Source organism: Podarcis bocagei (assembly GCF_964188305.1).
Source record: "Podarcis bocagei genome assembly, chromosome: 5".
Lineage (NCBI taxonomy): Eukaryota > Metazoa > Chordata > Lepidosauria > Squamata > Lacertidae > Podarcis > Podarcis bocagei.
This window is the reverse complement of record NC_138129.1, coordinates 47,392,415-47,418,796: the sequence shown is the minus strand read 5'-3', so window position 1 is coordinate 47,418,796 and position 26,382 is coordinate 47,392,415. Positions and strand designations below refer to the sequence as shown.

Sequence of the window (26,382 nt, the reverse complement as noted above, 5' to 3'; positions counted from 1 at the left end):
TTTAAGAAAATGGGGGGAGATGGCACAAAGTTGTTGAGCCTTTTTACAGAGGATTGCCCAGAGTGGTTGATCTTGGGGGGGGGGGATTTACCCGGAGCATCGGCCAACCAACACCACCCATTGACACAGCACCCAATAACACGCACAATAGCCACTGACAGCCTCAGCAGCAACCAATCAAACGTCCACCCTATGCACTATCCATGTATAAGACGACCCCCACTTTTTAGCATGATTTTTAATGGGGGAAAACATAGTCTTATACATGGAAAAGTACGGTACTCGAGCACATGCAAACTTCAAATAACTCAATGAAACTGTAGTGGGTTGTTGTTGTTTTTAAAGAGCATCGCGGAGCAATCCTAACCTCAGCCACCCAACCTGGTGGCGTTACAAAATGGCAGCGCCACTGCCCCATCCACACAGCGGCCAGAGAAGAAAAAGGGAGCGGGAAGATAGCTGCACTAGCTTGGAGCTGGTGTAGCAACTGGATCTGGATTAGTCCCAAAGTGAACACTCGTTGGCAGTGGGACCAGCTTTGGAGCCAATGGATCCCAGGAAGGATAAGCCCCAATGCCTTGCCACCCCCTGCAAAGCAAAGTCCTGTTTTGAAGCTTTCTGCTGGCTGCCAGTGGTTGTAATCCAGAGCCCACCAATCCCACTTCCACCCACCTACGCTGGCAGGGCAGATGTGGCATAACATAAAATTGGCTGCCATTACCAAAAGATCAGAAAAAGAAGCAGGAGCACAAAATGGTCCAGGCATGTCACTGCATCAGTGAGGGAGGCAAAGCACCTACCACTGGGCTACTTCACAGAGGGAAGCTCTTTGCGCCTCTCCTGTGCTTAGAATGGGGTGTGTAATTCTGGAATCCAGTGAAATGTGGGCATGTTTAATGAAGTGTGTTCCATGCTGTAGGAGAAGACTAGCTAGTGCAAATCGGAACTGAGAATAAAGACCAAACAGCCTCTTGTACAATTGTGGATTTTCAAGGAGTCTACATACAAAGTGCTGGCAGCTTCTCTGGCACCCATGGGCACCAGGTTGGTTGCCCGTAAACAGACTTGAGTGGTGAGGTATATCTGGAGTGTATTTGGCCCATTGTGGATTTTTTAGGAGCAAAGGAAGAAGAATGATAAGTGTGGAAGAAGAGAAGAGGCTGCTGAGCCCGTGTGGCTGCTTCGAAAAGCTAACAAAGGACTGGAGAGTTTTGATGCAAGCTCAGAGGAATTACAAAAGATAAGAGAAGCGAAAGCAAGGGAGGGGAAGGAGAGAGACAGAAGGGGAAAGGGGGAGAGGAAACAAGATTCTCAAATCAGCACTTGTCCTATTTCATAAGCAAAATGTAGATCAATAAATTACACTCACTTTTCAAGATTTAACATGCTGACTCCATAACCTTGTCAAGTGTGATACATCAGCCAAGGAAGGAGGATGCCAAGCCAGGAAAATGAGCAGGGTTTGAGGAGAAACACATGGGGAGAAGAACAAGGAAGAAAGGAAACCCCTGTTACAAAGACGGCGTGCCACCTCTTAGGAGAGAAACCCAGCTTGATCTGTTCTTGAGAGTTTCGGTTCCCTTGGAGTCCCTGAATGACACCTAGGCTGCATAAGCTCTATACATTTAAATAACATGGCTTCCTCCAAAGAATCCTGGGAGCTGTGGTTTGTTAAGGGTGCTGTGAATTATAGCTCTGTGTGAGGTAAACTACAGTTCCTGGGAAATGTGTTTTAAATATACACAGCCGTCGTTCCTTTTTATCTCCTCTTTCTCTTCTTTTACATCCTCTCCCTTTTCCTGTCCTCCCACTAAATGGAGGAAATTTTCAGCCTTTCTGAGGGCACAAGGAATGATTTCCTTAGCAAATTTCCCAAGAAAAATTGGAAGAGGAGCACCCACATGGGAAAATATGGATGTCAGTTCCATTTGGCTCAGGGTGACTGGGCGTCTGTAGCTTTCAATGGCATAATTATCTACTACTACTAGGACTACTGCTGTTTCTGCTATTACTGCTGCCACTACTTCATTTATCAGTTCCCCTTCCACTGAACTATCATACCTTTTTAAATATATAAAAAACCCCAAAGCAATAAATCAGAGCAGTTCCCAACAGCAGTGCAAAAGTAGAAAATCCAAAGTTCAGCTCCCAGCCTGCATATATATATATTAAAACACACACACATACAGTCATACCTCTTGTTACATTTGCTTCAGGTTAAATCTTTTCAGGTTGTGTCCCACGGCGACCCAGAAGTACCGGAAAGGGTTGCTTCTGAGTTTCACTGCTCGCGCATGCGCAGACGCTCAAAATGATGTCACGCGCATGTGCAGAAGTGGCGAATAGCAACACGAGCAGACGCGGGTTGTGTTCTGCTCATGTTGCAAACAGGGCTCCGGAATGGATCCCGTTCGCAACCAGAGGTACCACTGTATATAAAAACCAAAAATAGGATTCATGGAAGTGAAAGGACACCTACCCCAATAAAGATCCACAACTCAATAATTCATTCACAATTGGCTTTTGTGTAATGACCCACAACATAGGTCAGTGTGTATTGCCTTGGATCGACTATTCGTCTCATCTGCTCAATCTGCCACAGCCTGTCTTCACATGTAGGAGAAGTCCCTAACTCACTGAGGGTTTGATACCTATTGGCTACCCTCACCTGGTTTAGCTGACCAATCAAAACCATTTCCCAAACTATGCCAAAACTATGAGGGGCCAGGGGTCAGGGGCAGCCCTCCAGGCCTCTCCTATCTGGACCTCCCTGTCCCCAATCACAGACTCATTTCCACACCCTCTTTGAGTGTTTTTGCCTGGCTAGAATGCTCCCTCGAACTGTTCCCACAATGGCTATGTTCTACCTCAATGGCCAGAGGCAGGAATGCTTCTGAATACCAGTTACTGGAAGCCACTGGAGGGGAAAGGGCTCTGGTCCTTGGGTCCTGCTCAAGGGTTTCCCTCGGGCATCTGGGGGGTGGTACTGTGAGAAAAGGATGCTGGACAAGATGGGCCAATGGCTCTTCTTACGTTCTTCCAATAATACCTCATGTTTACCTGGCTGAAGGATGGAGAGGTGTGTTTGCATGGCTGGAATTCAGTCCCTAATGCAAAGGTAAGAGTCTCATCCAGTGCTGTGCCTATTTTTGCACCTGGCCCTGACAACCAGAGTCACATGGCTCCTGAAAGTTTGCTCAAGAGTGAGTGTGTCCCTCAAGCTAAAAAAGCACTCCCTACCCCTATTCTAGGGGGCAGATGCCTAGGAATATGTGTCAATCCTACAAGTAAAGGAAAAGGTCACACAGGATTCAATGCATCATAGTTTCATGGATTATACCCAGGCAGGCATAAATGGAAATGCATCTGGTCTTTTAACAATAGAATTGGAGAAATCAGCTTACTTAGTAAAGAATGCTTGGACTAAGCAAGTTATTTTAACTTTTCAGAGAGGAGATTGTTAATGTTGAAAAGGAATTTTTAAACCTGAAGGAAAACAGATAAACAATGACTTAAATTACAGTTTGGCTCAAATAGACAGTAAGGTTCTATTCAAACAGACTGGAAACTAACTAGTGGAAGAGCTTGGGATCACTTCCTATGTTACAGCTCCCATGTGGTAGTCAGCTGAAAGCACTTCAGGCATGAAGACACTCAGTGCAATTGGGCTGGTTCATCCATTAAGAGGCTTACAAATGTTTCAGCCACCACAGGGAAGCTATTTTTAGCAGCCCCCATAAGGAGTTGAAGTGGTGATCTGATTTGGGGGTATTGGTGTAAATGGTGGGTTGCTGACATTGGTTTTAATAAAAGAGGCTGTTGGGCAGGTTGCAAGAAGCTATTGTGTTGTTGGAATGATCATCATGAGTGGAATAGATAGGCACTGGTGAGTTTGTGTTTCACAGAAAATGTAGAAATTAAGGTGTGAGGAGGAGAAGAATTGTGCATCAACAATACAAATAAAAATGACAACAGAGGGAAAATGATACCAGAAATGACAAAAAAATGGGTTGTATTCAACTATGTCCTAATTAGAGTAGACCCATTAAAATTAATGAACCAAAATTAGTCATGGTGATTAACGTCAGCAGGTTTACTCCGAGTAGGACTAGCACTGAATACCACCCTAAATAAATTGGTCTAAGGTCATTTTCAGCACTCCTGTGACTATGGTTTCAGAGCTTTGTTGCAAAAACAAATACAAATTTAATTCTATTTTTTTATTAAAAAACTAGACTATTAAAACCAATTTAAAGGAATCCTACTATTCATTGTGGGTGTGATTTTACAGTATGTGCTTCAATATGTGGAACTGACATTTTCACCATGCCACTTAATGTTTGTTTCATACTTGTGAGATATTGATATTTTTAGCGTGGCAGCACCTATTCTGTGAAACTCCCTGCCAACTGATATTGGGCAGGTACCCTCATTGTACTGTTTTCAACACCTGCTAATAACTTTTTTGTTTAGGAGAACCTATCCGGATAATTTTAACATGTACATTTGTTTCTAAAATCTGTTGATTTTATTTATTTTGTAATCATTTTATTACTTTTACTATTTTAAAGTCTATTTTTATTGCTATTTTTTATCATTTTATGTAAACCACTTAGATATACTTTCTTGATTAAACAGTATATAAAGGTAAAGGTAAAGAGAGCCCTGACCATTAGGTCCAGTATTGGCCGACTCTGGGGTTGCGGCGCTCATCTTGCTTTATTGGCCGAGGGAGCCAGCGTACAGCTTCCGGGTCATGTGGCCAGCATGACTAAGCCGCTTCTGGCGAACCAGAGCAGCGCACGGAAACGCAGTTTACCTTCCCGCCAGAGCGGTACCTATTTATCTACTTGCACTTTGACGTGCTTTCGAACTGCTAGGTTGGCAGGAGCAGGGACTGAGCAATGGGAGCTCACCCCATCGTGGGGATTCAAACTGCCAACCTTCTGATCAGCAAGTCCTAGGCTCTGTGGTTTAACCCACAGCTCCACCTGCACCCCTTAAAACAGTATATAAATCTTGCTAAATAAAAATAAATATATACATTTTGGTTTCTCTGCTATAGATTGGGGAAATAATGCAGCTAGCAGTAGCTGGAGCCTGTGCATTCCTGAGCATAATGAAAAATTTTCTACCAATGCATTCAACCAGAAAGAATGGATTAAAAAAACACCTTTAGTTATAAGGAGGATGTGATAAGGATAATGGGATAATTATGATCATGAGCCAATTTTATTTGATTAAATCAGAGGGTTCTTGGGAACCACAACTGTAACTTAAGGTGTTTGCTATTTCAGATGCACCTTTTATGAAAAAGAGTTAGGAACATACCTGAAGCAAGGGACCTACTGTTTATTTATTACATGTAAATAGATACAAAACAGGTTTGATATTATTCAGTCTTGTTGTTACATGACATAATCCACCTACCCAAAAATGCAACCACCTCTGCATGAGCAACGAAAATTAGTTAAGGAAGGGCAGAGATGATAACAAATCCCTGCATCTCACGTCCCATTGAGACAATGCATTCCTTTAGGAACGATCACCAATACATTTTGCTGCCCTGTGTCATGGGTCAGTCCAAGCCCAGGTTTGCATGCCAAGACGTTGAGTGAAAGGATATACAAGGAAAACTACATCTTTTCTGCACAGTTTATTGCAGATATTGATCCAATTCTCTTAAACGTGCGCTGGAGGCCACTGATTTGTGTTGTTGTTTTCTTGCCTTCGATAAGGATTTGAGAGTCTGAACCTCAGCTGGTACAAAGCCATCGACTTCAATAGAGCTACTTCATTTAGCCACCTGAGGGCCTGAAAGTCATGGAATTATATGGGAGCTATTAACAAAATAAAATGGCAAACAATTATAGCTGTCACAGGACGATATCACCAGCCGCCAGCATACCTGCAGCAGGGCACCCAGCCATCTGCTGGCCCCAGCTTATGCTGATGGCTCCTAAAGCAAAAGTGCATTTCAGCAATTGCCTTACAATGATTTAAAAAGGAGAGAAGAAAAGTGGAGAACAAATGTAAACTACTATGTGAAGCAGGCGGAGGTGGTGATTGTCCACCAGGTGTTATCATCACATTTGTATTCCCAATTGAGAGAGATCAGAATCCATACAAGATCTGGAGGGTCAGATTTCAAGAAGGTCAGCACCCAATTAAAAACCAAAATAGATGCTCAATTCTCAAAGTGCTGAGCATCCATTGTATCATCCCAGGGCAAGGTCCCAGAAGATAGCAGCTGGGTAATGAAGCCAAAGAGGAGCTTTCCTTGAGAATCCTACTCTGGAAGGAAAACCAGATGGCTTCCTTTATGCCTTGTTGGAGAAACTGGACATGGCGGAAGGGTTTAAATTATTTCATGGGCACAAACCACCCCATGGTCTGAGGTGCAAGGTCAGCCAAGCCATTTGCTATGGCAATGGTCCAGTGCCATTTATATAAGTGACTGAGGCATGTCATCACATTAGTCAGTCAGTGGGTCTGTCGAGTGTCAGGGTCAGTCTTGAGGAGTTGGAATCTGTATGACAACTTGAATTGCTGGAGCAACAGAAGTAGTTTCTGCTTATACATGTCTGTACCTGTATCTGCAAAGCCTAAAAACTGTATGTATATATGGAACTGTATTACTGAAGCCTGATCTTCTGCAGCAGTAAACTATTTTGGACCTTAAGCTGCCTCTGTGTGGTGACTGGAACTGGGGGTAACTTCCACTTTGTAGGTATCTCACCTAAGATCCCCAACATGCCCTTCTTTCTCCAAAACACCAGAGAAGTGTACCACTGATGGATGTCATGGTGTACATGACCTTGTGGGAGAATGATGTATGTGCCCAGGGTATAAATATCCATGTTCATCACAGAACAAAAGCCAAGGAAGGGAGCTGGAGAAGGGATTGACAAATGTATCTAAAGGCTAGGGTGTGATTCCTTAAGCCTCAATTTCCCTTTCATATGCTTTGACCCTGAATTACTGAGAGAGCAGGGAGAGCCATAAGGATGAAGAAAGAATGACTGTCACAGCCAGGAGAATTGATTCTCAAACTTTTTTGCTGGAAGCCAAATGAAGTGAGACAATCAACTCACAGAAGTGAGACAATCGACTCCACATGAAGCATTGATCATGGAAATAAGACAAGGACTTCTACCTCTGCCCTTCTTCATTCTCCTCCATGTTTTTTGTCCTCTGTGGGTACCCATCTACCCACCTGATCAGTTTGCCTTCTTGAGTTGCCCTGTCAATTTTCCCTTCAGTTTACTATGCACCAGTGCTTCGCTGCTAGTCTGTGAAGACCTGATTTTGACGTGGTCTGATCTATAATTAAGAGCTAAGGTAATTGGAAACTGAAGTCAGCCTATTATTCCTTTGCCAATAATTCTGAAAACACTCGGGGGTTCTTCCTTTCTTAGAAAAAAGCTTTGAGTTTTTCTCCTCTGATTGCTTCTCACATCTACCCCTCCTGTTCCATAAAACCCTCATTTAATTTTGGGCTTTGAAAATGTCCTACCTAGATACTATAGCTAGTCAGTCTATAAGAGTGCATGGCTACCGTCATCACACAACAGAACACAGCCTCCAGTGTGGATCACAGCAGCTTGGGCAGGTCCTTTAAAAAAAATATAAGAGAAATGTTCCAACTTTCATGTTTGAAGATCAAGTGCACAATGTAAGAGCCAAGTAAAGCCATATGAAATATAGCCCCATTTAAACAAGTGAATGATAAAAGAATAAAAAAGTTATGACATTTCCATTGCAATGCACCAAAGCAAAAGTGCTATGACAGAAGCCAGCCAGTTAAAAGAATTGCTCTGAGCAAAGAGATACATTTCTGGTGCATCAAACCAACCCATCTTTCAGGAGCATGCCAAACAAGAATTCCTATTAGAAGGGCAATGGGCCCATTAACCTCCTCAGCAGTACCTTTTATAATCCTTTTATAGCCCAAGCTAAAAACTCTATCTGTAGCTATGCATGTTAAGGTTTTCAGGATGTTCTCTGAACATCTATAGGGATCAAGCAGGAAAGGTCCCCATACCCCCAAGGTGTGTTTCCTATCCTGGGGGCTAATATACCCTCCCAAATCTAAATTATCTTCACAGTTAAATATAGAGTGCTGTAGCATTAATAATGAAATCTAAGTCTCCTAATGTGTTTTCTTCTAGGACCTTCTTGCTACTCCGATGGTGGAGGTGGAATAAGGGAAAGGAGGGAGATCCCCCCCCCTTCAATGAGTGGCACTTTGCTCCAGTTGCAAGGCAAGCACCGATCGCATGTAGAATTACAGTTGTCGCAAACCTGATTCCCGTCCTCCTTTCCACTACCAGAGTACAGGTGGGGAAGCTTTGACCCTCCAAATGTTATTGGACTCCTTCATCAGTCCCAGCCAGCAACGCCATAGGGCAGAGATGGAGGGAGTTGTCCATCAAGAGGGTTGCAAGTATCCCCATCCTATGGTAGAGGAATAAAGGAGGGCATCTGAAGGGAGGTCCAGTAGGTGGATGAGAGGGGTGGCCTGGAAGAACTGGAGCCTCTTTCACTCCCTGCAGGCTTGGAATAAACTGAGCTATTTTCCAAGATCAAGAAAAAATGCTCAGTTTTCTAAGCTCAATTCCAAGCCTGAATAGGGAGTTCACTCCATTATTTCTCCCTGCTGCACTGCACATGAGAAGGAGGGGTTAACTGCATAGCTATGGCTCTCCAATTTCAGTTCTGCACTTTCTCACTGTAGATTTCAGCACCAATTCGGCAATGCTTTCCCATTAGTCTGCTCAAAACCCTAACCCCTGCCCATGACTTTCAGTGATACATTAACCATCTAAAAGCCAAAATATTCTGTGGCACCTAGTTTATTGCAATACAAGCTTTGACAGGCCACAACATCTGTCATCAGCTTTGCAGAAGCTGTCAAAAAGGTTAGGCAGTGTGCATGCCCCCCATATGCCAAGGCACTAGGTCGACTAAACCCAAGTAAACAGAGTAAGAATTCGAGGCAACAGGAATACAGCAAACACATTTTGGTTTCTAGATACGAGTACAGCACATAGAGGCTGGTGTAAAATATTTAGCATCAAAGCTCTGAAGCTGTAAGTATTGTATTGGGGAGTAGCCCCCTCCTCACACCTCGTGAAGTCTCCATTCGGGGAGGGTGGGGGGTGTTCTGTAGCAGTAGGACACCTGGGATGCCCAGGCAGGTGTAGAGCATGTGATCTGCATTCTGAGCAGTGTATCCATCTGCTTTGTTTCTCAGCTAATCAAGGCTTCATTCTTCTTTGTCTGATTATCCTCCACAGGATCTCAAGTGGAATAGAAGACATGGAAGGTTTCTTGCGGGTGGGCAGGCAAGTGGGGACTCTCTTTTTTTTTTCAAAGGCACACAGCTGATTTTGTTTGTCAGAAGGAAGAGAGGGAAACAAAAGCCGGCAGAAAGTTGCAAGGAAGCTGTTTGGAAGTACGAAAGTCTGATCTTCGGAGAGTGGCTCTTGGGAGAAATGCAGCTGTAATTTGTTTTAATAATCCCAGCAAACAGGCAGGAAATTAACAAGTGAGAACAGAGTTAGAGATTCATCAAAGTTTTCCCTTTACAATTGCCACCTTCCCATCTTAATGAAGGTTATTTATTCGCTAAGTGATAAAATGCGGAATCAAATTAAGTGATTTTTGTCTGCCCCACACCACTTAGTAAGGCCATGTGTTGTGGATGGATTATCTCTTTACACAATTCCAGGATTGTGGGGGACCTTGATCCTCTGACGCAATGGGAGCAACTCAATGTGCTCTTGACATTTATATTCATTTCAAAATAAGTCCAAGCTGCAATTCATTAAAAGCACGAGACTACAGTGCTTTATAATGAATACTCCAGTTATTTAGTGGAAGATAGGCTGCATTGACATTTGCAGGGGTGCCAGTAAACCCACTGGAATTTTGGATTTCCCGTTATGTGCACAGGCCACAACAGGTGTGAAAATAGCAGCCTCCAGCTATAAAACCCAACCTGCCTACAGAGACTCTTAAGCAGGGATGTGACCATGTTAGACTCCAACTGCTAGCAGCCCCAGTCAGCACAACCAAGGCTCAGGAATAATAGCAGTAATAATAATGAGATTTGTAGTCCTGCAATAACTGAAGAGCCACAGTTTACACATCTTGCTTCTAAAGACTATGTAATGCCTTTATGATTCTGCAGCCCTCTGGCCAAAGAATCCCTTGATTCCCATGGTGGGGCTGGGACTAGTGGATACTGGAATACAACATCCTCTGGGAAGCACCATATTGCCTATCCCTGCTGCAGAATACAGAGGCAAAGAGCTGGTTAAAAAATGTACTCGTAGTTATTTGGTTTTTGTGTCAAGGGTGTTTCCCAGCCAAAGGAATTAACACGGCAGAGAGTTAACTCTTCGTTGTGAAAGATAAAACTGACAGTCACTGGCAATACCTAAGCACACCAGTCTAGTGTCTAGGCAGTTATTCCCATGTCTACGTCCTATGGAGCAGCTGCAGCAACTGGGGAACCACCCGTTTTTGTACCTGCCCCCAATGGACTCCACACACGCCAGTGACTATGCCTGCATGGAAGTTGCTTCTGCTCTTCCTGCTTTAATTCTCTCTTGGTTCTGGGAGACAGAGGCGCAGGAGAAGATGGGGAAGCAGTCAGTCATTGCCTCTTCCTCTAGCTTTGAAGCTTCCCCTGCCTCCAATTCTTGCCTCCTGGCTGAACCAAGCCTCCACAAGCCACTGCCCCGCTCTTTTGAATCAGACTCCAACCTCCCCCCTTCCCCCAGTGCATACTCATTAGCACCCTGCCAGTTCCTGACATTTTACTGGCAGTACTAGTTGAGCAGATTTATACTGGGAAATGTACCCCAGTGGATCTTGAGTCCTCTCTTGTTTGTGTAAGAACCTGATGACACTCTGAGTCATCAAGAACTGCTTCCCATACCAATATATTGTTGTTGATCCTTTTACAGTAGTGGCACAAAAGCAAATGTTTGGCTCCATTGTACCACATAGGAATATATTAAGCATGGTCACGGGAGGTGGGCAAACGTCCCTCACTCTGCATGGAGTAATCTATGTGGTTTACACATACACCACACACCCATGAAGACACATCTTCACCCTTCTGACCTGCACAGAACTTCTTGAAAGTTCCATATATAGGAGAAATGCCAACCAAGAGGCCCCTTGATAAAGAGTCAATATGTACAGGAAACTCACATGACATTAAAGCAGCAGCAGCTAACCTTTTATAGCCAGAGAACTGCATTCAGTTTTAGCCAGACCTCTCAGGGCCACGTGTCAGCAGTGGATGTGGCCTCCCTTATAGTCTCTTTCACTCACAGCATCCCTTCTCAGGTGCCCTGTGCATATCATCTGAGTATATCAGCTGTTCCCCTCCCTGCTCAGTGGCTGATCACTTTGATGTATGGAGAGGAGATGATTCTTATTCATGTAAGGACACTGGGCTGAGTGAAGAAGTGTTAACCTCTCTAGCCACCTCAGCACTGCCTCTGCTTAACTGCTTTCCTTTTTTTTTCCCTACCACCGCCAAATCAGGGTCTAGAAAAAAAATTGCTTGGGGTCTTGATTTGGGCCCTGGTTCTGAAGTTAGCAAACCCAGCATGGGAGGATTTGCAGCAGGGGGGAGTCCCTTGGCATATTTTGGCTTCCTAATCCCTAACCCACCCATGGCAGGCCTGAAATGAAGCATATGAATAATCCATATAGAAATATGCATACCCTGGAGAGGAAAAGTGACTGGTTAAAGTGACTAAGAACTGGATTACACTATCTGCTGAATGCGATGGTTGTGACAGTGCAATATGAAGAGAGACACAGTGAGCATCTTGCTAATATGGCAAGTTAGGATCACAGGCAGGATTATGAAGACCTAATCCTCTTGAGGACTAGACCCTTAACCCAGATGCTGCCCTCTATTGCCTTTTAGCTTATGTGGTGGATAAAACCTTTCTGCAAAACATCCCCTACGTGCATGTATTCCTATGAATGCAGACACTAGGCAAATGCCTCCATTAACTGAATTATTTATTCTATACATTGTTAGCATGCTAAAGATAGCAACTGTGTCTCTAGGCCTCAATTAAAACACCAAGAGTGCCTATTTGTCTAACATGTTTTGCTCCGGCTCCACATTCCACTCCCACAGGAGTGTTCTGGACATCCATGGATCTCTGCCCTCTTCCAGCTGGGCTGACAGTCCTCCAGCTTGCATCTGTGCCTCATGGCAGTGGCACCAGCAGAGCAGAAGCTATTTCAGGACCACGGCCAGCATTATTCCTAAGCCTCACGTTCCTGGAAACCCTATGCACACAATTCTATTTCAGGCCTACATTACATTAACAGCAGCGGACACCAGCTGAAAAACTGGAATCAGCCTTGCCTTCTTCCAAGAGAGAGAGAGAGAGAGAGAGAGAGAGAGAGAGAGAGAGAGATCTGAATACATCTTTAATCATACAAAAATAAGCAGAGGAGGAAAAATTCGCCCACCTACAACAGATACTAATACCTCCAGACAGTGATCTGTGGGATAGTGGGATACAGTGGGAGGCATAAGACAAATGGTTTTCTGCCTTATGTTCAAAGTAAGTAGGGGAGTGAGTGAGTGTGTGAGTGAGTGAGTGAGTGAGTGAGTGAGTGAGTGAGTGAGTGCTATTTAAAAAAATCTGGTGTCTTCAATAGACTGTGAATTTGTTCTAAGGAATAGCAGAGGGAGAAGATGATGAACACTTTGCCTTTTCCACTCAAAATCACACCCACCCCTGGATATATTTTCTCACATGTAGGGAAAGTTGGCTTGGGGATGATTTTGAGTGGGGCAATGGACAGAAAAGAAAGGGGCTGAACCCCAACTTTCTCCATGAGCCCAGTTTCTCTGTTCTAACTCACAGTCTCCCCACACTACTGATGGCTAAAACATGTATCTGGGGAAACCATGTGCAATAATCTCTGCTTTGGCTTCCAGTTTCTTTGTAGATGAAAAGTATCCTGGAGGATTCGATAAAATGCAAGGAGCTCAAGCAGCCTGATTTACGCTTCTGACTCCATCTCAATTTTCTTTTCCAACTGGCACTCAAGATCCCATGGCTGAGCATGCTATGACATAAGGGAAGGGGGGGAGATGTCAAGAGTCATGGTGGGTGTGATATATCCCATAGGCATTCCATTGTTGGCAGGGTCTTAGGACACGCCCACCATTCACAACACCCTTTCCTGAGCAGGATCAAGATCTCCAATCTATCACGTGCATACATTTCTGTCAGGGGTTCAGGAGCAGAGGCAAGGGCAAGGGAGGAAACAGAGAGCGAGGGGGAGGAGGCAGAAGAAAAGATGAGTGATGACGACGACCCGAGATCTCCGAGTCTTTCCAGTGAATCAGAAGATTCACAAAAAGGAGCACCAGTGGCCAGGGCAAGGGGGGAGCCTAGGGGGACACCCCAGGAAGATAGAGCCAGAGGGGACGCAGAGGAGAGCAGTTGGAAATCAGGACCAGCGTCACCGCCAGAGAGCAGGGAAGAGGAAGAGCGCCAGAGATCAAGTGCTGGCAGCTCACAACAGGGGGGAGGGCACGAGTCAGGAGTGGCCACACCTCTATCGGGGAGCGAAGAAACGGTCAGACGGAAAGTGGAAGGTTGGGCGCGCGCGCCAAGTTCAAATGCACAGGAAAGTGACGCAGTAGGCAGCCAGGAAAGGGAGCCAGGTCCTAAAGCCCGGCCCAAGGAGACAGGGAGTTCCGGGGGGTCGGCGTCAGAAGAATCCCGGAAGGAAGAGACCCCGGGGGGCAGAGGGACCCAGAGGAGAACAGTCAGGCGGAAAAGGTGGAGCAGGGCTAGGATATTAAGTTGGTGCACAAGGGGCGGAGACTCAGACGGAGCTTCGCCGATCTAGCCACTAGAAGTAGAGTTGCACGCAGCAGCTTGAGAATGGAAACTGTAACTCAATAAAGACTTTTACTTAATGATCGCTGGCTAGCGTGATCCTCTGTGAGCTAGGATCTTGGAGCAGCTCTGACAGTAAGCTCCGTCTCTAAATTGTGGGCATCTACAGCCTCGAGGAGAGGAGAGAAGCAGGTGCCTACTAGCTAGCTCACGAACGGCAGACAACATGACGGCTGAGCAGCAGATAGAGGAGCTCAGAAAAGCAGTGTCACAACTGAATGCCGAGGCTCTCGCATCCAGGAAGAGAGAGGAGGAGGCAGCTGCCGCCTGCAGGGATCTCCAGGTCAGGTTGGACATGCTTACGAAGCAAGGGCAACTGACACCCAGACAGGAGGGAATTGGGTTGGCGAGACGAACAGGCGGTCTGGTCTCTCACTTCGATGGGAACCTGCAGCAGTACCCCAACTTTAGAGCAGATGTAATGTGCGCACTGGAACTGCTGAAAAAAGACTTTAGAGATGAGCAAGAGAGAGTGGGATTCATCATGTCCCATTTGCATGGGGAAGCTAAAGCATGGCTGCGCAATTTGTGGAGGGATAAGGATCCGGCGCTCCAAAATGCGGATGCTTTTATTAAAGCGATGGATGGGTGTTTTTTATCAAGCATTGACGTGGATCTTGCTCGGCAGCAGATACATGGACTGAAACAAGGGAGGGCCAGCGTAAGGCAATATCATGCCCGCTTTTTCGCTTTGGTCAGTGCTCTGGAATGGGACAGGGATTCGGCTCCTGTAAGAGACCTGTTTTGGGAGGGATTGCACGGCTCTGTTAAAGATGAAATTGCGAGGGGGGAGAGACCCCGGACCACGCAGGAGATCGTTCAGAGGGCGCTAGCGGTGGGGGTGCGGCTGGAAGAACGTCCGTGGAGCAGGGACGAAGGGCGTGGAGGGCGCGAACCAGCCAGGGGCTCCTCCTTCTTTCCCAGAGAAGCAGCGCGTGCGCAATCCACGCCTCCGCCAGCAGGAGGGGTGGAACCTATGGAGGTTGGAAGTGCAAGGGCTCAGTCAGCAGCCAGAGCCCTAGCACCGACAACAGTGAAAGCGAAGCCTCCTAGAGGGAACAGGAAGTGTTACATCTGCGAAGATCCAGGGCATATGGCAAAAGAGTGTCCCCGGAGGCTCCACAAGCACACTGCAGCCTCAGCAATGGTAACTGCAGCAACGCAGCAAGGAGGACCACAGCAGGGAAACGACGATGTCTGGCTGGAGGAAGAGGCACTGGGGCCCAGCCAGACGTGTCAATGAAGAAGTCCCCGGAGATTTCACAGCCCATGGACCCCCTCCCGCCCAAACCAGTAGTGAGGCTCACCGCATCGCTCCAGCTGCCCAATGGAATCACCATGGACGTGCCGCTCACCATTGACTCGGGAAGCAATGCGGACTTTATAGGGCAGGACTTTGTCGACAGGCACGCTATACAGTTGCTGCCGGCCACGCTGCCCCTGCAGGTGGTCACGGTGGATGGCAGGGAGCTGCTAGGGGGGCAAGTGGTGAAGCAGACGCCACCAATGGTGATGCGCTTTGGGAATCACAGGGAAATCATCAGCTTCAACGTCACTCAACTATCGGACACGCCCATTGTATTGGGCATGAGTTGGCTGGACAAGCACAGCCCGACGCTGGCTTGGTACCAGAGGCAGCTGACCTTCGGCTCTTCCTTTTGTGCTGAACACTGCATCGTGCCCCGGCAGGAAGGAGAGGAAGAGGAGTCACAGCTGCTGCTAGGCACGCTGCAAGCGATTCCCCACAAGTACGCAGAATTTTTGGAGGTTTTCTGCGAGAAGGAGGCAGACAGGCTGCCCCCCCCACAGACCATATGACTGCAAAATTGACCTGCTGCCAGGGGCGGCGCTGCCTAAAGGAAAGCTGTATTCCATGTCTGAGGACGAACTGCAGGAACTCAAAGAGTTCATAGATCATAATTTGGAGCGCGGTTTCATCCGGGAGTCCAAGGCAGCGGGGGGCAGTCCTGTATTCTTTGTTAAGAAGCGGGACACGCCCCAAAAAAGACTTGTGGTGGACTATCGCATCTTAAACAGTGTGACCAAGCCATCGGACTTCCCCATGCCCCGAATCGACGACCTCCTCGCAAAGGTACGGAAGGGCAGCGTGTTCACCAAGTTAGACCTGCGAGGGGCGTACAACCTCATTCGCATGCGGGAGGGAGATGAGTGGAAGACAGCCATGTTCACGCCTCTGGGCACCTACGAATATAGAGTTATGCCTTTTGGATTGCAAAATGGCTCCCACGTTTTTCAAGCGTTCATGCATCACGTGTTGGCGGGGCTCCTCTACAAGACGTGCGTCTGTTTCTTAGATGACATCCTGATCTTTTCGGAATCGCAGCAGGAGCATGACAGACACGTCAAAGAAGTGCTAAGCAGGCTACAGCAGCATAGGCTCTACGCCAAGCTGGAGAAGTGCCAATTCGACGTGACGGAGGTGGATTTTCTGGGCTACAAGTTGTCTGACAAGGGGCTCGCCATGGACAGCGCCAAGGTTCGAGCGGTGTTGGACTGGAAGAGCCCACGCAACCGGAAGGAGGTCCAAAGGTTTGTCGGCTTCGCGAACTTCTATCGCAAGTTTATCAAAGGCTTCGCTATGCAGACAGCTGCCATCACGGACACGCTTAGCTCTAAGAGAAAGAAGTTCATCTGGACAGAGCAGGCGGAGCAGTCCTTTCAGGCACTCAAGCGTCTCTTCGCATCGGAAGAGCAGCTGCTGCATGTCGACCCCAGCAGGCCGATGAGGGTGGAGACAGACGCCTCGGACAGAGCCGTGGGAGCAGTCCTGCTGCAGAAAGACCCGCAGGGGGTTTGGCGGCCGGGAGCATTTTACTCCAGGAAGCTCAGCAAGTCCGAACAGAACTACACCATCTGGGACAGGGAGTTGCTGGCCATTCATGCAGCGTTCAAAGCATGGAGGCACTTCCTGATCGGCGCCAAGCACACGGTGCAGGTCTGCACGGACCACAAGAATCTGGAGCACTGGCGCACGGCACAGTTCCTGAACCAAAGGCAGATACGTTGGGCTGAGTTCTTTGCGAACTTTAACTTCCGAATAGAGTATGTCCCGGGGGACACCAACATCATGGCGGACGCTCTCTCTCGTAAGCCACAATATCTGGAGGACGCCAAGCCAGCGGCCGCCATGCACATCTTCGCACCAACAGTGTGGGCGTGCGCTGCGGCAACAGTGGACCTGGAGGCGGTGCGGCGAGCGTTGCAGGATGACTCCTTCGCGCAAGCAAAGATGGCAGAGGTGCACAGGGGCACGGCAGCGACCGACGAGTTCCAGCTGAGAGATGGATTGCTCATTCGTAAAGGGGCCATCTACGTGCCGGGAGACGAACTTCGCGCCAAGGTTCTGCAGCAGCTGCACGACGCGCCCACTGCCGGGCACTTTGGCAAGGAGAAGACGGTGGAATTAGTCGCCAGGGACTTCTGGTGGCCCGGAATGAGAGGGGAGGTCGCGGACTACGTGGCGAGGTGTGACACCTGCCAGAGGGCCAAACCGGTGCACAGACCGCCGGCCGGACTGTTGGAACCGCTGCAAACTCCGGTCGAACCATGGGAGAGAGTGGCCCTGGACTTTGTCACGGATCTGCCCAGCTCGAGGGGCAAGACGGCCGTGCTGGTGGTGGTGGACTTGTTCTCCAAGATGGCACATTTCATTCCGTGTGCCAAGGTGGCCACGGCGGAGCAAACCGCCAAACTGTTCATAGACCACGTGTTCAAGGTTCACGGTCTGCCACGGTCTATTCTGTCCGACCGGGGGCGGCAGTTCATCTCGAATTTCTGGCAGAAGCTGATGGGCTTCCTGAACGTCAAGATCAACCTGGCGTCGGCGAGACACCCGCAGACCAACGGGCAGGCGGAGCGGGTCAATGCCGTCATGGAACAGCAGTACCTGAGATGTTATGCGAATCAACAGCCTGCGACGTGGGTGGATTACCTGCCGCTCGCCGAGTTCGCCTACAACAACACGAAGCACGTGTCCACGGGGGTCACGCCGTTCTTCGCCAACAACGGGAGGCACCCCAGAACCTTCCCGGGACTGGAAAGAATGGGGGAGGGGGAGCCGCAGACAGCAGATGCGTTCGCGTCGGAGTTGCAGGAGGTCCACGATCAGCTGCGGCGGCACCTGGAGCTGGCCAAACATGCATACAAGGTGCAAGCGGACAAACACAGAAGGGTTGGTGAAGTGATCCATGTGGGAGACTGGGTCTGGTTAGCAGCCCACGCAGTGCCGGCCAGGTCGTTGGCCAAGAAGAAACTAGGGCATAAGCAACTGGGGCCCTACCAAGTCGAAGAGCAGGTCAACCCGGTGGCTTTCAGGCTGGCGCTTCCGGAGGGTTCCAGAATGCATCCGGTGTTCCACAGATCGGTGCTCACTCCCTACAAGGCACCACACAGGTTTCAGGAACCCGGAACGGCACCGAGTCCGCTCAGAGAAAGAACCGGGCACGCGGGAGTGGCACAGGAGGGACGCATCAACGAAGTCACGGAGATTTTGGACTCCAGATGGGGGGAAGAAGGGGTAGAATACCTTCTCGCCAAGGAGGGCACCCCGGCCAGTGCGAACAGCTGGGTGCCGGGCTACGCCTTGGACGAACCTCTGCTCAAAGACGAGTTTCATGCCCTCTTCCCACATAGACCAATGCCAGCAGACTTTTTCGACGACTGGCTTTTCACGCCCACGCTTTCTGCCAGCACGTTCCGGGGGTTCGACTCGGACGAGGACCCGATACGAGACGCCCGTTCCCCGGAGGGGTCACCCTCGGGATCTGCCTCAGAACCTTCATATTGGTGGGACGATAGACCAGAGGAGCAGTGGCGCAGGAAGTGGCAGGAAGGTCCAGGACGAGCAACGCCGCCAGGAGGAAGTGAGGGAGAGACGGACATGGACGTTGTCGGGGACGACCCTGGTTTCGAGCACGGCGGCACGGAGATGGAAGCGGAGGTGACCGTCGTCGACGAGAGCAGGGAGGAAGAACCGGGAGACTTCAGATGGAGGCCCGCCACGGGCAGCGAACTGTATCCGACGTTCGTCCCTCTGACACAGCAGCACCCAGTTCCCGCACCGGAAGGAGGAGAGGGGGGAACGGGGGGCTTCGAGGGGGGGATGGATGTCAGGGGTTCAGGAGCAGAGGCAAGGGCAAGGGAGGAAACAGAGAGCGAGGGGGAGGAGGCAGAAGAAAAGATGAGTGATGACGACGACCCGAGATCTCCGAGTCTTTCCAGTGAATCAGAAGATTCACAAAAAGGAGCACCAGTGGCCAGGGCAAGGGGGGAGCCTAGGGGGACACCCCAGGAAGATAGAGCCAGAGGGGACGCAGAGGAGAGCAGTTGGAAATCGGGACCAGCGTCACCGCCAGAGAGCAGGGAAGAGGAAGAGCGCCAGAGATCAAGTGCTGGCAGCTCACAACAGGGGGGAGGGCACGAGTCAGGAGTGGCCACACCTCCATCGGGGAGCGAAGAAACGGTCAGACGGAAAGTGGAAGGTTGGGCGCGCGCGCCAAGTTCAAATGCACAGGAAAGTGACGCAGTAGGCAGCCAGGAAAGGGAGCCAGGTCCTAAAGCCCGGCGCAAGGAGACAGGGAGTTCCGGGGGGTCGGCGTCAGAAGAATCCCGGAAGGAAGAGACCCCGGGGGGCAGAGGGACCCAGAGGAGAACAGTCAGGCGGAAAAGGTGGAGCAGGGCTAGGATATTAAGTTGGTGCACAAGGGGCGGAGACTCAGACGGAGCTTCGCCGATCTAGCCACTAGAAGTAGAGTTGCACGCAGCAGCTTGAGAATGGAAACTGTAACTCAATAAAGACTTTTACTTAATGATCGCTGGCTAGCGTGATCCTCTGTGAGCTAGGATCTTGGAGCAGCTCTGACAATTTCATTTTTGGTTGTTGCAGCAAATGGACATCATACATATGTAATTGCCAACTGTCCCAAGTGGAAAATCATCCTCTCATGCTATTTTGTATACAACTCCAAATGTGATTTTCCCAATTTTAAAACCCATCATTTTTAAAGAAATACTAGCCCATTTAACCAACTTCCATCATGGCCTACGTTTCCCCGAATCATGCAAACACCAGGCTCCATTTTTTTTCCATTGAAGTAAAGCTTCTTATACTCTCCCCATTACGTCAGGACTTGCTTCCTGCATCCATGTGGCTCTGTACTATGCTAGCACCAAGAGTTACTGGTCTAATCTGTTGGGCAGCCTTCACCAACCTGGTGCCCTCCAGATGCTTTGGACTACAATTGCAATTAGCCCCCACCAGCATTGGCATCTTGCAATTTCATGTATTTGTTCCCTTTCTCTTCTGTCCATAGGACAGATTATATCAGGCAAGGGAGCCAGTAGACCAAGAGTGAGAGACAGGTTAAATCGAGAGGTCAAGCTAAGTCATTTCCAGGAAGGACATCACACAGCCAGAAACCATTAGATCAGCACCATGTTTAGCGACTCTTTTGTCTTCTAGTTGTGAAATGAGATAGCTTCTATGCATAATATCTCCACACCTTAGCTATTTAGCCAGACCGAAAAACAAGCTACAATTTATCATCATCCGCTACTTAGCATCTTTGGGAATAGGTGATATCCCACTTTTGTAACAACTAAATTAAGAGTAGGCTGATAGTTGAGCATATTGAAAGTCACTTTAAAACAAAAAAGGTTAACACCTATCAGGGCATGTTAAAGAGTGACCTTTTTAGTTTGCTTTTTCAAAACAACAATTGCATTTTTGTTCAGATTCAATGAGTTATATAAGGGAGGCAATGTGGTGTCTTACAGATGTTGTTGGAATCCCATTCACATAACCTCAGGAAGCCTGGCAAATGGTCTGGTATTATGGAAGTTGTAGCCCACAAATTCTGGAGGACACTGAGTTAGCTACCTCTGGGTTATATTTGTTTTCCAAACACCATGCACAAAAGACACCAGATACAATCCAGAGAAAACTGGCAAAATTGCCATAGGGTTCACTGGACATAAAGCATTTGAATTTTGTTCTTATGTTCCACTGGTTCCAGCTAGTGGTAAGGTGAAGGGGGCCTCTTTTTCACAAACATTTGCTGTAGCGCTGAAAAGTGTCCTGATTTGGCAATTTTTCAGGAAAGGGGGTGAAACGTAATAAATCTGTTTTCCACTGGAAGTCATGTCATGTCATAGACATGGCTATGTGATAACATCACTAAACCAAACCAATTCAGAGTGAGGGCAATGCTTCCTAAACCATATTGTTCAGACTTTTAATTTACTCTTAGTGGTTTCATTTTGTAGGTGGCATCACGACATCATCATGCTTACTACATTATCCCTGTTCGGCTGCAATCACTCCAGGAAAAAGAAGCTGTTATTTTAGTCTTGGTTTAGAATTCTGAGAAGGGAACATATAAGCCCTGTTCACATGACATATTTGGGGATATGAATGCCACAGAAGGAGAGCAGAACTGTGTCTATTGTCCCCAATTCCCATCAATACACATTCATCCAAAACTCTCAATGGAGGCTACATTTATGAATAGGCTCTAGTTAGCATGTAGAGGATAGAGGCAGGGTAACCAGACACAATCCCCCCTACATACACACACACACACACACACACACACACACACACACACTCCACCCAGGGCTGGCCTGAAATGTTTTGCTGCTGTAGGCAAAATGCCCCAACAATGCTCCTGCATAGATCCATGCCCCTTGCCTGCCTGCCCCCTCCCTTCCCCCACTGCCCCCTGCCCTGCCACTACAATTGCCTCATTGCCTGCAGCTATGCCTGTGCTGCTGCCATGCTGCAGCAGTGAGGGTGCAGCAGGTGCATTGGGCATAGCCAGAGGGGAACGACACAGGGGGTGAAGCCCCAGCAGGGCTGGCAGTTGTGCAGTGGTGGAGACAAGAAAGGGGTGAATCTGCTGCCCAAGGCCAATGGCTTCACCTCGTCTCATGGATGGACTGGCCCTGACTCTAGCTCCCATTCTGTACATTTAGTAATGTGTCATATATGAAGAGAGCTTTTTTTTTTTAAGTATCTTGAGATGCTTAAAGGAGGCTGTTTCAAATGCAGTGAGATTAGTTTCCGGGAAAGAATCCTACAAGTATATGGAGGCCACAGAGAGGCTGCTGCAAATCTGCAGCTAGAACTTTAGCCCAATACAAGTCAGCGCTTGGGAGACAGTGCCCCATCTGCAGATTGATCTGCTGATGTACAACTTTAATTAGTCTATGGCATCTAATAAAGGGCAGCTCTTTAGTCCAGCAAAATGACAGAATGTACTCTGCATAACTGAAGTCCTCTCAATGAATATTTAAAGAACATGCAGAATAACGGTTGGATTTTTTTTTAAAAAAATGTCATTTCAAGTGGGGAAAGCAAAGATTAAGAGAAAATGTATGCCATTTAACTATAGAAATGAAAAAAGAAGTGGCTGTTCCAGGAGATGGGTCTGCATTTACAGAGCAGCATGAGGACAGAGGTCATTGATAAGAAATAAAAGCTCATTCGTAGGCACAAATGGTAGATTTACAGGCTGGGATTAACATGCTTTTTTGAGAGCTTCAGGACAGTGGGGCTGAGTCAGGGAGTGGGTCTGGGTTTAGGATGCTAAACAGGGGTTAGGTACAACCACTGGTGATTCCACTGTCACCAATCTGGATGGCACCAAATATGACATTTCCCAGAACACCTCAGTTCTAAGAACAGGTTCTAGAAAGCGTGAAGATGTGATGCAAAGAAAGGACAATTATTCTGGTGGTTACAGTTTTGCTGAGGAATTTGGGGATTCAGATTGAATTCCATTCTCCATCACAGACAAAATAATTTTCACTCCCCTCCTGTTAAAATAAACAGGATAGCCACTTACCCAGCACCAAAACCAAGGACAAAATAGAACACAGATTTGCATGTGCAAGTGCAAATATAGAAATAATTAACATCATTTAAATTGAATTTCATTCTCTGCCACAGACAAAATAATTTTAGTCAAGAGTCTCTCCCCCCTACCTGTAGCATGAATAAGAGGGAACCTCAGCCCTGAGGGTCATGTGTGGCCCTCCAGGCCTCTCTATCTGGCCCCCAGGAATCCATAGTCTGCCTCTTCAGCCACATTCTCTCTCCTCAGGCCGCCCCCTCCATTGACCCAGCTTATATCCTCCTTGAGTGTTTTTCCCTGGCCAGGAAGTGTCCTTGGACTTGGATAATAAGGTATTTCCATGAATCTAAAGTGCCATTAAATCTAATATGCACCTCAATTTTCAAAACCTTGAAACCAAAGAAGTATTTGCTGGCAAATGTAAATGCGCCATCAAATCTAATGCACACCCTAATTTTCGCAATGTAATTTGCCCCCCCTCCCAAAAAGGTGTGCACTTAACCTATCACCAAAAGACAAGAGCAAAACATGGTACAGAGTTGAATAAAAAATTGCATATGCTCACTGATATGTGTAGATGCAAACTTGGAGATAATCGCTATTATTTAAATGGAAAGACAATACATTTTGCCATAGTGGGGGAGACTACTATCCCAGTGTAAACTGCTGCTGGGCAACTTCAAGGCTTCTGTTTCCCCTTCCTAGTTGTAAACTGGCCATGCACTAGATAGCCCTTCAGGCAGAGGACACTTTCAAAGACAGAACTGCCCTCCAAAGAAAGTCCTCTGTAAAGACACCCTAAAAGGTAAGTCTGCCCTTCCACATCTCATGAAAAATTGTGAGGAGAAACTATTTGTGAGGTGATCAAGTACTATAGATAGAAGAAGACAAACTCACTGAGGCAGGTTCCTTTCTTTCCTAAGTGGGTATCTATCATAATGAGTTCCAATGGGGATAAATGTAGGGTTCTGCACATTTTGCCCCACACAAAGAGCCCTCTCTGACACACTCTATCCCAGACTTGCCTTGGTGCCTAAGGGAAGGCTCCTGGATTTGGCAGTTGTCATAGGTTTAAGGTTCTTTAGATCTTAGCTGCTCCTTGGAGCATGCATAACAGCATTCAGGTCTGGTGGGAATAAAGGGAAATGACATTTCCACGGTTCCCAGCTTTTCTAAATATTGATGCAAGCATGCATGGCAGTGTCTGTATGGATGGGAAACATAGGAACTACATTTCCCACGGGTTCCTACATCTCCAACGCTGACACGTGCAGCATTACTGCAGTGCCTGCCCCCACTGATAAGTAAAGGGGAAGCGAATGGGAAAGGGAACTCCTGTTGCAACACAATCTCTTCTAGGATTAATAAGGTGGCCATATTTATTTTTTTCCTCTTTGGCCACCTAATTAAGGTTCTCCAAATTATTTCTGGTGTGAACCGGAGAGGCCCAACCTATTACAAATCCTGAAGAAGTAGAAACATTTCTTTTTACCAAATACTTTTCTAGAATTTTCCACCACTTCATCCCGCAATGTACTGACTCCAGGTACAAGGAGAGGAAAACTGCAGGCTGCAATTTTCTTTCAGGTTATCGATTGGACTCAGGTCAAATCCCAAAGGCCAAGAATCTCTTGGAAAAAATGCTGACTAAAGCCACTCCCTCCAGACCAGCTCTGAGCTTCTGCATACTTAAAAGCAAAGGAGGAGAAAAAGGCTGTTTTCTTTAAATTACTTTGTTGTACTTTATAATTGATTTTGTGCCTATTTCACTTACGGGGATGTGTTACGACCATCTCAGAAAACCACTTAAGCAATTTAAAATAATCAAAGTACTTATAAGCCACTTAACATTTTCTAACCCTTCAAATTTGGGACAAAGCCCCCATCTCACACACACACTCCCATACACAGCTAAATTCAAACAGGAATGGAACTGCTAAGCACTCTGCAGCAGGGAATTTGTAAGGAAAGGGACAAGGAGGTTTCCTCATAAGGCCCCATACACACTATACAGTTAAAGCAGTACAGTATTATACTACTTCAATACTTATTTTGAGAGACGGGGTGGTGTAGTGGTTAGTGTTGGACTAGGACCTGGGAGGCCAGGATTCAAATCCCTGTTTTGTCATGAAACTCACTGAGTGACCTTCAGCCAGTCACAGTTTCTCAGCCTAACTTACCTCACGGGGCTGCTGAGCTCACTGGAGAACAATTGGGATATAAATGTAATAACAAATAAACAAACAGCCATATCTTCTCCCACGGAATCCTGGGAATCTCAGTTTGTGCTGAGAGTTGTTAGGAGAGTTGTTCCCTGGGAAGAGGAATTCATTGCTAGATCAGTCTGGAAATTGTAGATATGTGCGGGGAATAGATGTCTCCTAACAACTCTCAGCTCCCTTAAAATACTACAGTTCCCAGAATTCTGTGTGGGAAGCCATAACTTTTTAAAGTGGTGTGATGCTGCTTTAAATGTACAGTGCAGATTCGGCCTGAAGACACATGTTTTAGGAGAGATTATAATAGAGTCTCTCACTATTCTTTTCTCACTTGCTTCCCCTCAGCCACCCTTTGCTCTCAACTGCTAAAGATCCTTGCCGTCTCTGTGATTTCTCATATTTCTTCAGTATCCTTCTCAACATTCAACAATGACCTGCAGTTTTATTAATCCTTCGAACTATTTCTGCAATGCATTAACCAAAACCTTCAGTTTCAACATGTGTCTGCTTTCTGTGTTCCAAGGATTGGAAGGAAGGAGACACCTTCTCTGCAGATGAAATGGAAGCTATTCTGAGCCAATACTGTTCCCACTCTTGTAATGGAGGGTATGTTTACCTGCACATACCCCAGAGGGAGCAGCTTGAGAGATGGACCCTTGTGTGGCCCAATGGCCAATAAGGAACAGGTTAGAACCTGGCTTTACAACTTTCCTCCTCCTTTTTACAATTTACTGCACTCATCCTGCCTAAATACAGTGTGGGCTTCTGCTAGTGTGACCTGGAACAGAGACATGACTTGTGAAGAGTCCTGAGGACTAGAGAATCCTGGATGGCCCATCTGGTTCCCTTGGCCTGAGGTTCTCCACCATAGGTTTAAGACACCTGAATATTTAAAGCAAGTGGCACTGCCAACAAAATGTTGCTATGTGGAGTGATCGTGTTCGGGGTTCCAGGATATTCCATTCTTCCTCTTCCACTCATTTCTCTGTTTTTCCTCTCAACAAATAATCAGCATTCCATGACAACTGAACATGTTCAGTTCACATTGGACTGTATAGGTTTCTCTCACCACCCTAGGGATTACCATATGACAGAATACAACTTGAGGGGATCAGGGTAGTGCCTAGCAATTGCCCTTCTCATGCCCTATAAAGCTAAGAAATCCTGTGGGCCTAGGCCTTTAATTCTGTTTATTCCATAAATTGGTAGTTTCTCATGCCTAGATATGTTGGAATGGCACTGTATGGGAATGTTTATCTTTAAAATAGGGCTTCAGCTGGCACCTGGTATAGGGAGCATCAGATAGCCTTGGGAGTTATCTGTCAA

The 26,382-nt window shown here is 47.2% G+C and overlaps 1 protein-coding gene across 2 annotated transcripts in view; it reads right to left on the bottom strand.

The window, feature by feature from the left end:
• GRM4 (glutamate metabotropic receptor 4) overlaps window positions 1–26,382 on the bottom strand; it is a 318,705-nt gene that overhangs the window by 215,211 nt on the left and 77,112 nt on the right. Inside the window, exon 2 of one of the 2 annotated variants that reach the window (XM_081195814.1) lies at window positions 1,370–1,400. The exons of the other annotated variant lie outside the window; for it this stretch is intronic. The gene's annotated coding sequence lies outside the window, so the exon portion shown is untranslated. The remainder of the gene's footprint in view (window positions 1–1,369; window positions 1,401–26,382) is intronic. 2 annotated transcript variants of the gene reach the window in all.